We start from the raw sequence: 12,303 nt of genomic DNA, 5'->3' as shown, positions 1-12,303 counted from the left end.
AGTATTAGAGTGAAAACCTTCAGTTTTCCAAACATCTTTAGATGAATACAGACGTTCATTGACTCAGTGTTGTAGCAGTTTGAACTTCCTACAGGAGAATATAAAAAATCAGGAAATAGTGAAATTCATTAATTCGATTAATGTTTATTGAGTGCCTAGAATGTGCCAGGCACTGTTAGATTTTAAATATTACACATTTAAATGTTACTCAAGGCACTTAGGGCTTGGTCCAGGCAAAAAGCTGCTGAGCTCAGACAGAAAAATGCTCACACAGTTGAGCTTTTGACGGTCATGCTGTGCTAAATTGACACGGGAGACCTGGGGGCCTCAAACTCAGGGACAGTGTCCCTGTCAAAATATTTACTGATATCTGAAGCTACATGGAATAGAAGGCCAAAGAGCTATACTAGCACATTGGACAAGGAAGAGAGGAATTTTCCAGTCTCCCAGTGTTTATGAGATAAAGACCACTATGGAGAGGAGATCAATAATTGTAAGTCTTATAAGCAATAGTTCCTATTGCTACTCTTTAAGCTTGCTGATCCTTTCAGATATTGGTGCTTTTTAAAATCTCTAAAAGTTCCATTTATTTCTTTTTCTTTTTTTTTTTTTTTTGTGGTACGCGGGCCTCTCACTGTTGTGGCCTCTGCGGCATGTGGGATCTTCCCAGACAGGGACACGAACCCGTGTCCCCTGCATTGGCAGGCGGACTCTCAACCACTGCACCACCAGGGAAGCCCTATTTCTTTTTATTGTGTTGTATTTTTCTGTTCATTATGTTTATGCTTTCTTTTAAATCCTTGAGCAGCATATCCCTAATAATTATTTTAAAGTCCTTGTCTCCAAACCCCATAATTTCTGTTCTTTCTGAATCTGTTTCTACTGACTGATTATTTTCCTGGTTTTGGATTACATTTTCCTGCTTCTTTACATATCGATTACTTTTTGATTGGATGCTAGACATTATGAAGTTTACATTGCGTGTTAGACTTTGTTGTCTTCCTTTAAAAGTCATTAGAACCATACAGTCCAGAAATTCCACCTCTGGGTAAGTTCCACAAAGAATTGAAAGCAGCAACTCAAACAGATATTTGTACACCCATGTTCATCATAGCATTATTCACAGTAACCACTGAACTGTGTACACTTAAAAATTATTAAAAAGGTAAATTTCATTTTACATGTATTTTACCATAATAAAAAATTTCCCCCTGGCCAACAGTTCAGAGTACTTTTATATCACCTGGATTCTTTCAAGGCTTATTTTGAAGCTTTGTATGGGTGTATCACTGCCTGGAAGAGTGTGATCTTGGCTTGAAAGCTTGAGCTAATCTTGAAGTACTCCGGGCCTGGTTCAGTCCTTTTATTAAGGCATTATCCTTGTAGGATCTCTACTGGCTGCGTCAGGTGTTCAGTGAGGACTCCATCATAGCTGGCCAGGACGTGAACATCTCCCAGCTCTGTGTGAGCTCTGGGAATTACTCAGCTTACAGCTTCCTGCTTGTTCTTTGCCTGGCTTGATTCTGCCAGGAACAAACTCAGGAGGACCCGTTACGGAGATTTCTAGAGCTTTTTCTCTGTGCAGCTTCTGGCTTTCTAGGCTTCTGCTACCCAAATCCCACCTCCCTCTGCCTCCTTGAACTCAAATCTCTGTCTCCTCATCTGAGAGCCTGCTGTGGTCTGTTTGGGTTCCTCGTCCCCTGCACTGGGGCCTGGAAAGTGCCTCCAGGTAGAAAGTCAGGGCCATATAGGCCTCACCTGATGTGTTTCCTTTTTCCCAGGGATCACGGGTCTGCCCTGCCTGTTGTCCAAGGTCTGAGAACATTTTTTCATATATTCTGTCTAGTTTGATAGTTTTTACAGTGAGTCCAATAAGTCAGTCCAGTCCTAGAAACTGCATCACGGCCAGAAGAGGAAACTCAGGATAGTTTTAAGGTGTGTTTCTTTTACCATGAGTGCACTCGAAGTTTTTATATTACATTCCATTTGCAGTTTTTAGTGAACTCTCTAAAATTGTATTTGGATGCTTTTCTCTTGGGGTGTCAGCTTATGGATTTTGGTCTCAACATCTCTGATGCTTGCTCAGTATTTTGCCCCCCTCCCCAGCCCACCGGCTGAAATGTAAAGGTAGGGAATGGGAAGTGAGGAGACACAGTTGTACCTGAGCGTTCCTGGGCCATCTATCCAACGCCATGCCCTTTATCCTGGGGTAAAGGAAAATGGTAGACAGCTTTGCTCCTGTGGTATTTTATTCACAAGTCACCTTTAGGTCCTGGATTCTTTCCTTTGCCCAGTGTAGTTGCTTATGACCAAGGAAATCTAATGTTATAGAACTTTTCCTTGTCAAACCATTCCTGAGCTGTGAGTTTTCTGGTATCTCATGTAAACGGTAAGAGCTGCCATCAAACCTCTTCTCCTATGCTCGACACTGGTAAGTTTTCTCTCCCAGGTAGATTCTGTAACGTAAAATCAAGCTGGTGCCATACATCCATGATTTGCAGTGTTTCTGTCCTGTGCATCAAAAGGTTATGCTGAGGTTGGAAGCCTTCTCACACCCACTTCACTGTAGGGTCTCTCCTACAGTTGGTTTCTCTGGTGCATGGTGAGGCGGGAGCCTTACCTGAAGCTTTTCCCACACTCCCCACAAGGATGGGATTTCGCCTCAGTGTCGCCACCTGGTGGTGATGAGGGTGCTGAGCTCTGCGTGAAGCTTTTGCCACCCGCACTACCTTTCGTGGTTTAGTGTGGCTTCTCTGGTGCCCCTTTTGGGTGGTGCACGTAAGGTTTTCTCACAGTCAAGGCAATGATGTGGCCTCTCCCTCACGTGGGGCATGGTGAGGCATGAGCCGGAACTAAAACTATTCCTGCGCTCACCACACACTCAGAGCCTTTCCTGGGCGTGGACTCCCAGCTCTGCTCTGGCTGGAGCTTTCCCCACATTCCTTACACTGGTAGGACTTCTCTCTGGCATGTGTCTTCTGATGGCACCAGAACTCTGCCAAAGCTCTTCCCATTCTCCCCTGTGTGGTTTATGAAAACAGCAAACATCTTGTTTCTGGGTTATTTTCCCAGGGGTCTCTGTAAGCATCTGCACATTGCCGAAACTTCCACAGCCTTGCCCGTCATCACTGGCATATTGTTTGATTTCTCCTAATCATGTCCTGGAAATTTCACTTTTTTCCCACCATTTTCTGCCTTGAAGCCTTTTCGTTCCTTTCTTTCTTTCTTTCTTTCTTTCTTTTTGTCATTTTAGAATCTAAAGGAAAACGTAAGAAGTAAAGGTGTTAGTCTTGAAATAGGATTTGGAACTGGAGGGAAAGGATGGTTGGAGCAATTACATTAGACTAAGGTAAAGTACAGGTTCCTCTGAATACAGGAATTTATAGAGGTCAAAGGCAAAGATAGCAGAAGGGATGCTTGGGTGACTCGGTCCAAACAACCCCTGAGTAAGGTCTTTTCATAGGCTGTGTTCATATGGATGGTTCTGAATGTTCATTTTATAGTCTGTTTTGTGTTCACCTCTTCTATGAAGCCTTATTTGGTTAGTTCCACCTCACTTGGCTCTACAGTGTCTCATTTTGTTTTCTTTTTTAGATGTTGGGGGTAGGAGTTTATTAGTTAATTTATTTATTTTTGCTGTGTTGGGTCTTCGTTTCTGTGTGAGGGCTTTCTCTAGTTGCGGCAAGCGGGGGCCACTCTTCGTCGCGGTGCACGGGCCTCTCACTATCGCGGCCTCTCTTGTTGTGGAGCACAGGCTCCAGACGCGCAGGCTCAGTAGTTGTGGCTCACGGGCCTAGTTGCTCCGCGGCATGTGGGATCCTCCCAGACCAGGGATCGAACCCGTGTCCCCTGCATTAGCAGGCAGATTCTCAACCACTGCGCCACCAGGGAAGCCCACAGTGTCTCATTTAATTGAAATTACTCATTTGTAATCCTTTCTTCTTCTCTTTCTTTTTCTTTCTTTCCTCCCTCCTTCCTTCCCTCCTCCCTCCCTCCCCTCTTTCTTTTCTTTCTTTCTTTCTTTCCCTCTTTCCTTTCTTTTCCTCTTTCTTTCTTTCTTTCTTTCTTTCTTTCTTTCTTTCTTTCTTTCTTTCTTTCTTTCTTTCTTTTTCTTTTTCTTTCTTTCCTCTCTCTCAGACATGTGTGTAGCACTTACTATATGTCAGGCACTCTCCTAGGTGCCATATATATATTTGGTAGGACCTATTGTTCCCATTTCATGGAGGAGAAAACTGAGGCACACACATGGTTGAGTATCTTGCTCAAGTACAGGCTAATATGTGTTAGAGCCAGGATTCTATCCCAAGCAGAATGGCTTCAGAATCTGTACTCTTCAACCTTCCTGTTTGGGTGGTTTTGATCACTCAAGCTTAGAAAGCAAGTTTTGAACACCAAGTATCATGCCTCTGATTTTGTTGAGTGCTTCATAGAGTCTAAATATATATCTGCAGAAACCCTAGGGAAAAAGGAACACTACGTGCTTAACAGGAAGGGTGCAGAATCCTTCAAATCGGTTGAAGATGAGATGTTCTCCTGTTGGCTGAAATTGAATAGTCAGAAGCAATGGAACAAATCAGGCTCTGGCAACCCAGCCTGGGACTCCTGTTTACCTTTTTTCCCTCAGGAGAGGGAGACTCATGGGCCCTCTCTTAAGTCTATTGAGAATCATCGTAAAGTTAAAGATCTATTTGAAGATCTGCCATTGTGAACTGGTCACAGTGTTCTTTGTTCTGCTACCGACCTGAGGTCTCCAAAGTCTCACTTTTCTAACTGCTCTCCACCTAGTTTTCTACCCCTTTTTCCCTTTCCTCAAAGACCCATATCTTTCCTCTTATCTTCCTACTAATTTTCGTGTGTGTTTACTTATTTATGCCAATTTCTCTGTACATCCTCATAATGTCCATCTCTGGGAGATACATACCTTGGAGCGGGGGTGGGGCACAGACATAAAATGTGACTGTAACTGTATTTATTTATTTATCAAGAGGCATTATTTTTCTTCCATGCAGAGATGAGTGGCTAAGAAATGACTGGGCTTATGAATAAATATAGTTGCATATGACAGACCTTCAGCTAGTTCTTTTTATTTTAATGATAAAACTAAAAGCAGTAATAAGCCCAGTTGATTTTTCAGTTATACACTAAGCCATACAAGTTATATACGAATCAATCAAACTATGGTATAAGAGAAAAATGGAGATAATCATTGGTCTAGAAGATTGTTGTAATGTGATTTTTGACTTGTATCACTATGTATTTCCTGGTCCTTGTTATACCGTAATTTCCAGGTGCTTTCTCGCCATACAGCGTAGGCTTTTGCATCAGTTAGACCTTGGTCTGAATCCTATCTCTGCCATTTGGTAAATGTGACAGTGGGCCAGTTACTTAGTTTCTGAGCATTTTCCTCACCTGTAAAAATACAAAAATAATAGCTTCCTGCTGTGTTGCTGTGAAAACAAAGAATGAAAGCACCTAATGTAGTGTGAGACACATAGTAAGCACTTGAAAAATGTGAGTTTTTTTTCCTTCCCTCCTACCTCTCTCCCATGCTTGTCCCCCTTCAGCTTCTGGTTTTGTTTCTATATCAAAACAGAGGGGCACTGGTTGCTGCCTTGTATCTGCCATCACCCTCAGTTGATTAGGGAGTGAATCCTGAGCAGTGGGGCATCAGTACTGAGATTGTCAGTTTGGGAGGAGATCTCACGTGCCCCAGAGGGAAATACGTTAGAGAAATGTCCTATAGTGGATTCTTCCCCCAATCCACAATGGTGACCCCGTTTACCTTCTCAAACCGGGAGGCTCATGACGAACCGGGGAGGACAGAAACCCCCAGGCTATGGTCTAGACACGCCACAAACCTCACCTAGTGAGAACAATTTTGGGGGTGCTCATCCTGCGTGGTGACCCCGATAAAGTCCTTGTGAGGGAGAAAGCCAAAGCTCCTGACTTCAAAACCTAGAAAAACTGGAAACAGGTTACATGGCAGATGGCCTTTGGAGTTGCAAAAATCTGTTTTCCCAAAAAGTAACAAGAAACCTAACAGGAACTGGGAACCAGTGTGGTCCAGGGGGAAGGATGTCTGCATTGTCATCAGGTTGTAACACTCTTACTTCCTCTCCTCCATTGTTACAGTCTACTGGCCCGTGTATCATTTTCTTTTATTGCCCCTTGATTTTAGCTCCTGGATCCCCATCACCCTTTAAAACTAGTTCTGTCTGCATTCTTGGTAATTTCCATATAGACGTGAATGGTTCTCTAACATCCTGGTCTGTCAGTCCTCTGAATTTTCTCCCGCAGAATCTTGTCCTCCATCCTACGGTACATGCTCCCATAGTCACACTCCAGACCTGGTCATTACCTGAAACTGTAAGAATGTAAGAAGGGTGGTAGACTCATCCCCCACCCCCACCCAAGACACAGTGTCAGTGTCTGGTGATGATAACAATAACCATTACACCATAGAATGTATAGAGACCATTTATTTGCAAAGCACCCTTAGATAAAAAGGATAGCCTCACAGCAAACCTGGGTAAGTTCAGTTAGGGAGTGACAGGCCCACGACTGGACTCTGTCTCCTGACTTTCATCTGTGGGACCTTCTGCCATCACTCACCTTCTAACTCCAATTCCATCTCTCGTGTTAAAAACCCTCAAGTTCAGGGCTTCCCTGGTGGTGCAGTGGTTAAGAATCCGCCTGCCAATGCAGGGGACACGGGTTCGAGCCCCGGTCCGGGAAGATCCCACATGCCGCGGAGCAACTAAGCCCGTGAGCCACAACTACTGAGCCTGCGCTCTAGAGCCCGTGAGCCACAACTACTGAGCCCACGTGCCACAACTACTGAAGCCCACGCACCGCAACGAAGAGTAGCCCCCGCTCGCCGCAACTAGAGAAAGCCCACGTGAGCAGCAACAAAGACCCAATGCAGCCTAAAATAAAAATAAATTTTTAAAAAAATCCTCAATTTCAGCACCGCGAGGCCACGGCCAGATGCTTCACCACCACTTCTGCGCGAGTCCGGGTGCAGGTGAGGCAGGTTTGGCTGCGCTTCGGGGGCAGCCGTTGGCAGGTCCCTGCCTCGAGGCCCCGGAGGAGGGGGTGCAGAGGGCAGTGGGAGGGGGAGGGGGAAGGGGAGGGGGACCGGGCACGTGTGGACGCACCGCCCACATTTGCTTTGCTCAGACTTGCCTGGGAACTGGGGATCATGATGTCAAGCTGGCAGACCTCCGCGAGGTCCCCGGGGTGGGCTTGGGGGACCCCGGAACTACTCACCTTCGGGGCTCTGGTTTGTCCGTGATTGACCCAGGTTTAAATTCTGGGCAGTTAGGGAAACGAGGGCTGGACCTCGCTGGTCACTCACAGGGCTGGGCTGGCAGTGGCTGGGGACCAGGAGAAGTGCCTGCTCATATCCCAGGCGTGCTGCTCCAGGTCTTTCTGGTCTACCTCAGAAAGGAGGACTGTAGTTCTGTAGTTCCCTGATTTGCATCATCATGGTATTATTTAATATGTTTTTCTATCCCTGGTGTTTTCTGAATATGTGTAGTTAGAACTAAAATCTTAATTCAATTTAATTCTTTTGGCAAGAACATTTCCCACTGAAGCATATCAGGAGGCATATAATATCCAGTTATATCTCTTTTTGTGGTATTAAGATTTTTTTTTTAGTGGGTCCAGGTGTTGTCAGCTGGATCCATCCACTATAACGTTCTCAACTAAATTTTTTACAGTTTTAGTAGCCACTGATGATCATTGCCTAGATCCATTATTTCATTAAAAGTTGCAAAATGGGGAGAGTCTAATTTTATCGTTCTTTCTGATTTTACCTGGAATTCTGTAACATAGAATTCCTTCATCAACCAGATGGTTATCTTGAAATACAGGTTGTACAGGAGTGCTCAGTGCTTTTCTTTCATTTATTAATTTTCAGATTCTTGAGTTGGTACCCTAACAATATCCAAGGGTGACCACGGAGGCTTGTTTTTGTTTAGTTTCATTTTAAACTCAATCTTTTTGTTTATTTGTTGAAATTTTTAAAAAATAAATTTATTTATTTATTTAGGGCTGCGTTGGGTCTTCGTTGTTGTGCGCGGGCTTTCTCTAGTTGCGGCGAGCGGGGGCTACTCTTGTTTGCGGTGCGCGGGCTTCTCATTGCGGTGGCTTCTCTTGTTGCGGAGCACGGGCTCTAGGCACGCGGGCTTCAGTAGTTGTGGCATGCAGGCTCTAGAGCGCAGGCTCAGTAGTTGTGGCGCACGGGCTTAGTTGCTCCGCGGCATGTGGGATCTTCCCGGACCAGGGCTCGAACCCGTGTCCCCTCCATTGTCAGGCGGATTCTTAACCACGGTGCCACCACGGAAACCCTATTTGTTGAATTTTTTAAGTAATGCAAACTCATCTTAAAAAGTGCCAGGATTAAAAATTATATAAAGAGAGAGCAGTCTCTCCCATCTTACTTCCATTTAAATTTATTATTAATTAAAATTTTTTTTAAGCTTACAAAAATTTTGCAATAATACAGAGAACTTTCACTTAACCTTCCAAACGTTTAATCAATTTATTAACATTCTGCCACATTTGTCTTTATCATTCTGTGTATCATATATATATACATATTTATGATATTATATATGTGTGTGTAAATACATGCATACATATATACTCTATATATTTTTTCCAGAACATTTGAGAGTAGGTTACACACATTATGTCCCCTTACCTGTTAATACTCAAGTATATTTCCTATGAACAAGAATATTTTTTAAGGTAACTACAATATAATCATAAATTCAGGAAGTTTAACAGTGAAAAAATAATCTATTCCCATATTCCAATTTTGACAATGGGTTTAATTATGCCCTTTATAGCTTTTTTTTCCGCTAGTGAAGGATTCAATCCAAGGTAATGCATTGCATTTAATTGTCATGTCTCTTTAGTCTCCTTTAGCCATTTACAAAAATTATCTCAAAATGCATCATAGACCTAGATGTAAATCCTAAAACTTCTATAAAACATCTGGGAGAGGGACTTCCCTGGTGGCTCAGTGGTTAAGAATCTGCCTGCCAATGCAGGGGACACGGGTTTGAGCCCTGGTCCAGGAAGATCCCACATACCTGTGCTCTAGAGCCCATGAACCACAACTACTGAGCCTGCACACCACAACTACTGAAGCCCGTGCTCCACAGCAGGAGAAGTCGCTGCAATGGGGAGCCCACGCACCGCAACAAAGAGTAGCCTCCCTCGCTGCAACTAGAGAAAAGCCTGTGCCCAGCAACAAAGACCCAGTGCAGCCATAAATAAATAAATTTATTTTTTAAAAAGTTCACTCTCACTAGTAATCAGAAAAATATAAATGTTCTTAAAGCAAAAGAAATATATTAATACCTTTCCTTTCTTTTAGTTATTTTTGACTATCTAGAATAGTATTTTTAGAGTGTACAAAGTGACAATCTGGTTTTCACTTGTCAATTAATCTTTAAAATTTTCCCTAAAGGGAAAATGAGCTGGAAAAGGGAGAAAAACCCACAGAACCAGCTTTAGATAAACAGCCATACAATTAATATGCCAGCACCTATTAAACCCTAAAATACAGAAATGACAAAGGATGGTATGTGTCCGGCATTAAGCAAAATGCTCTCTTTCAGAGAGACAAAAACTCTCGTGAGAGTTTCTTCCCTTTCTGTTTAAGGCACTTCTCAAATGAACAACCTTCTTCACGTCAAGTTCCCTGAAAGTGGCCATTGTGATTCCAAATTGTCCCTGGTGAAAAACTGTGCTGGTGAGCTATACATCCTTCTTAATTTACAGTGAGAAAGCATGAAGAAAGCAGGTGTTTGACTAAGAAGAAGCAAGATTTTAGATAGGAAAGACCCCACAAAAACTGCCATTGTCCACAGGATGGAGCTTGTACAAACCTGGTACTCGGCCAAAGGCCAATTTTCACTAACAGGAGCCAAACAGATCTTGATTCTGGGCAAAGTAAGCCTCAAGGACACAGAGATAAGTCTTGGTCTCTCTTGTCCCCATCTTGGTCAATTTGGATTCTGTTTCATAGTCTACACTGCTCCCAGACTTGACCACCAATTCCCAGCACTTCCTCTCTATTGAAATGGGCAAACTCCTCCTGGTTTCAGCTGCTGTTCTCAGTATAGCTCACCGAAGTATTGCAGGAATACCTGTTGACTATTTGCAGTCCTTTAATCTGTCAGATGCTTGTTGCTTCTGCTTCCTTTCACAGAATGGCTTGAGACCATGCGAGTTTTGTAACTGTTGGTGGGTCCACCACCTGGCTTTGTTGTAGATGTCCGTGGATTTCAGCTTTGCAACCCTAGTTGCTCTGTGTTTGTTTTTTCAGTTATACATACATCTATCTATCTACACATATTCTTTTTCAGATTCTTTTCCATTATTGTAGGATATTACAAGATACTGAGTATAGTTGCCTGTGCGATACAGTAGGTCCTTGGGGTTTACCTATTTTATACATAGTAGTGTGTATCTGTTAATCTGAAACTTTTGATTTATCTCTCCCCTGCCCCCCCCACCATCCCCTTTGGTAAGTTTGTTTTTTATGTCTGTGAGTCTGTTTCTGTTTTGTAAATAAGTTCATTTATATCATCTTTTAAGATTCTACATATAGGTGATATCATATGATACTTGTCTTTGGTTTACTCCACTTAATACGATAATCTCTAGGTCCATCCATTTTGCTGCAAATGGCATAATTTCATTCTTTTTTATGGGTAATCATTCCATTGAATGTAACTACCACAACTTCTTTATCCCTTCATCTGTCGATGGACACTTGGGTTGCTTCCATGTCTTGGCTATTGTAAACAGTGCTGCTGTGAACATTGAGGGTACATGTATATTTTTGAATTAGAGTTTTCTCCAGATATATGCCCAGGAGTGGGATTGCAGGATCATATGGTGCTCTGTGTGCTTTTTAGGAGGGATTTGGGGAGATACAAAAACTACGGCACTATCATCACTATCTTCTCGTGTCCTTTCTTGAGAGCAAGGGAAACCTTCACAAAGATATCCTGATAGACTGCCCTACATATATCCTTAGCTAGAATTATAACATGTGCCCATGCATAAATAAACCCAGGGACGAGGATGGTGTTAGACCATGATCAGCGTCAAGATTCACTTCCTGAAATTAGAACAGACAGAAATTCCCTGGTGGTCCCATGGTTAGGACTCCGTGCTTCCACTGAAGGGGGCCTGGGTTCGATCCCTGGTCCGGGAACTAAGATCCCCCAAGCCGCGTGGTGTGGCAAAAAACAAACAAAAACAAAACAGACAAGGAAGAGCACATAGGCACATAAATGGTGAGAAACTGAACCTGAATGGGGCTCTGCCTGAAAGAAGCCAAGGCGGCAGCAGCAGTGGACAAGGCGACAGATTTGAGTATAAAACTAAGGGTGTTAAGAGCACTATTTTTCCAAATTGACAGCAATTCATAGAAATGTATTTTACTGTATTTTACATCATTACTCTGCATACACATACACACATATTCATGTAACAAACAAGTTTCATGAAACAGTACTTACTATATAAGAAAATGAAACCTAGTAAATCCCAACCATAATTTTATTAATATTTAAATACAATATACAAAAAGTACCTAAGAACGTACAAAACCAAAATTTCATAACGATTGTACTTAATGTGATGGGTGTGCTTGCCTGTTCATGAGTTCGTTCCAGTCAGGCACACATGAAGATAAGGCAACACGCATGTCAGGTGCACTGTTGAGCCGATTTCTTTTCTTTGTTTTTAATCGTGTCAAGATCGAAAATCCTAGTTCACACAAATAGGTAGATGTGAATGGTAATAACAGCAATATACTATTTTTACTTAGCAGTGGAAATTCATCTTTAATCTTAATCCAAAATGCTGATAAACTTAACGTCCTATAATAATCCCTCAGTGTGAATGACGAACTGAGCTGCAGTAATTCATTCTCTTCTTCAGGCACCAAGTGTAACTCAATTATTGATTCTGGGGTTGGATAAGCAAATGGATCTTTCATCCAAACAGCTTCCTTTAACAATGCAAATTTCTCTTCTGGAAAGTAACGATTGAAGGTTTGAGACAAAGAAGTGAGATGTACTAATATCTCTAATTTTATTTCTCTTAAGCAGTCTTCATGAATAACGTTCTGTTCAATGTGTTGCAACAGCGCTGGGAACATGTAGTAGCTGGGGCGATTACTTTTAAGTCTTACCTGCCACAACAATCATGCCTTCTGGAATCCTTGAACGTGTTCAAGATATTGAAATATATCATTGTTTGTCCCTTGTA

Source organism: Kogia breviceps, chromosome 14, assembly GCF_026419965.1.
Source record: "Kogia breviceps isolate mKogBre1 chromosome 14, mKogBre1 haplotype 1, whole genome shotgun sequence".
Taxonomy (NCBI): domain Eukaryota; kingdom Metazoa; phylum Chordata; class Mammalia; order Artiodactyla; family Physeteridae; genus Kogia; species Kogia breviceps.
This window is presented reverse-complemented; position numbering follows the sequence as displayed.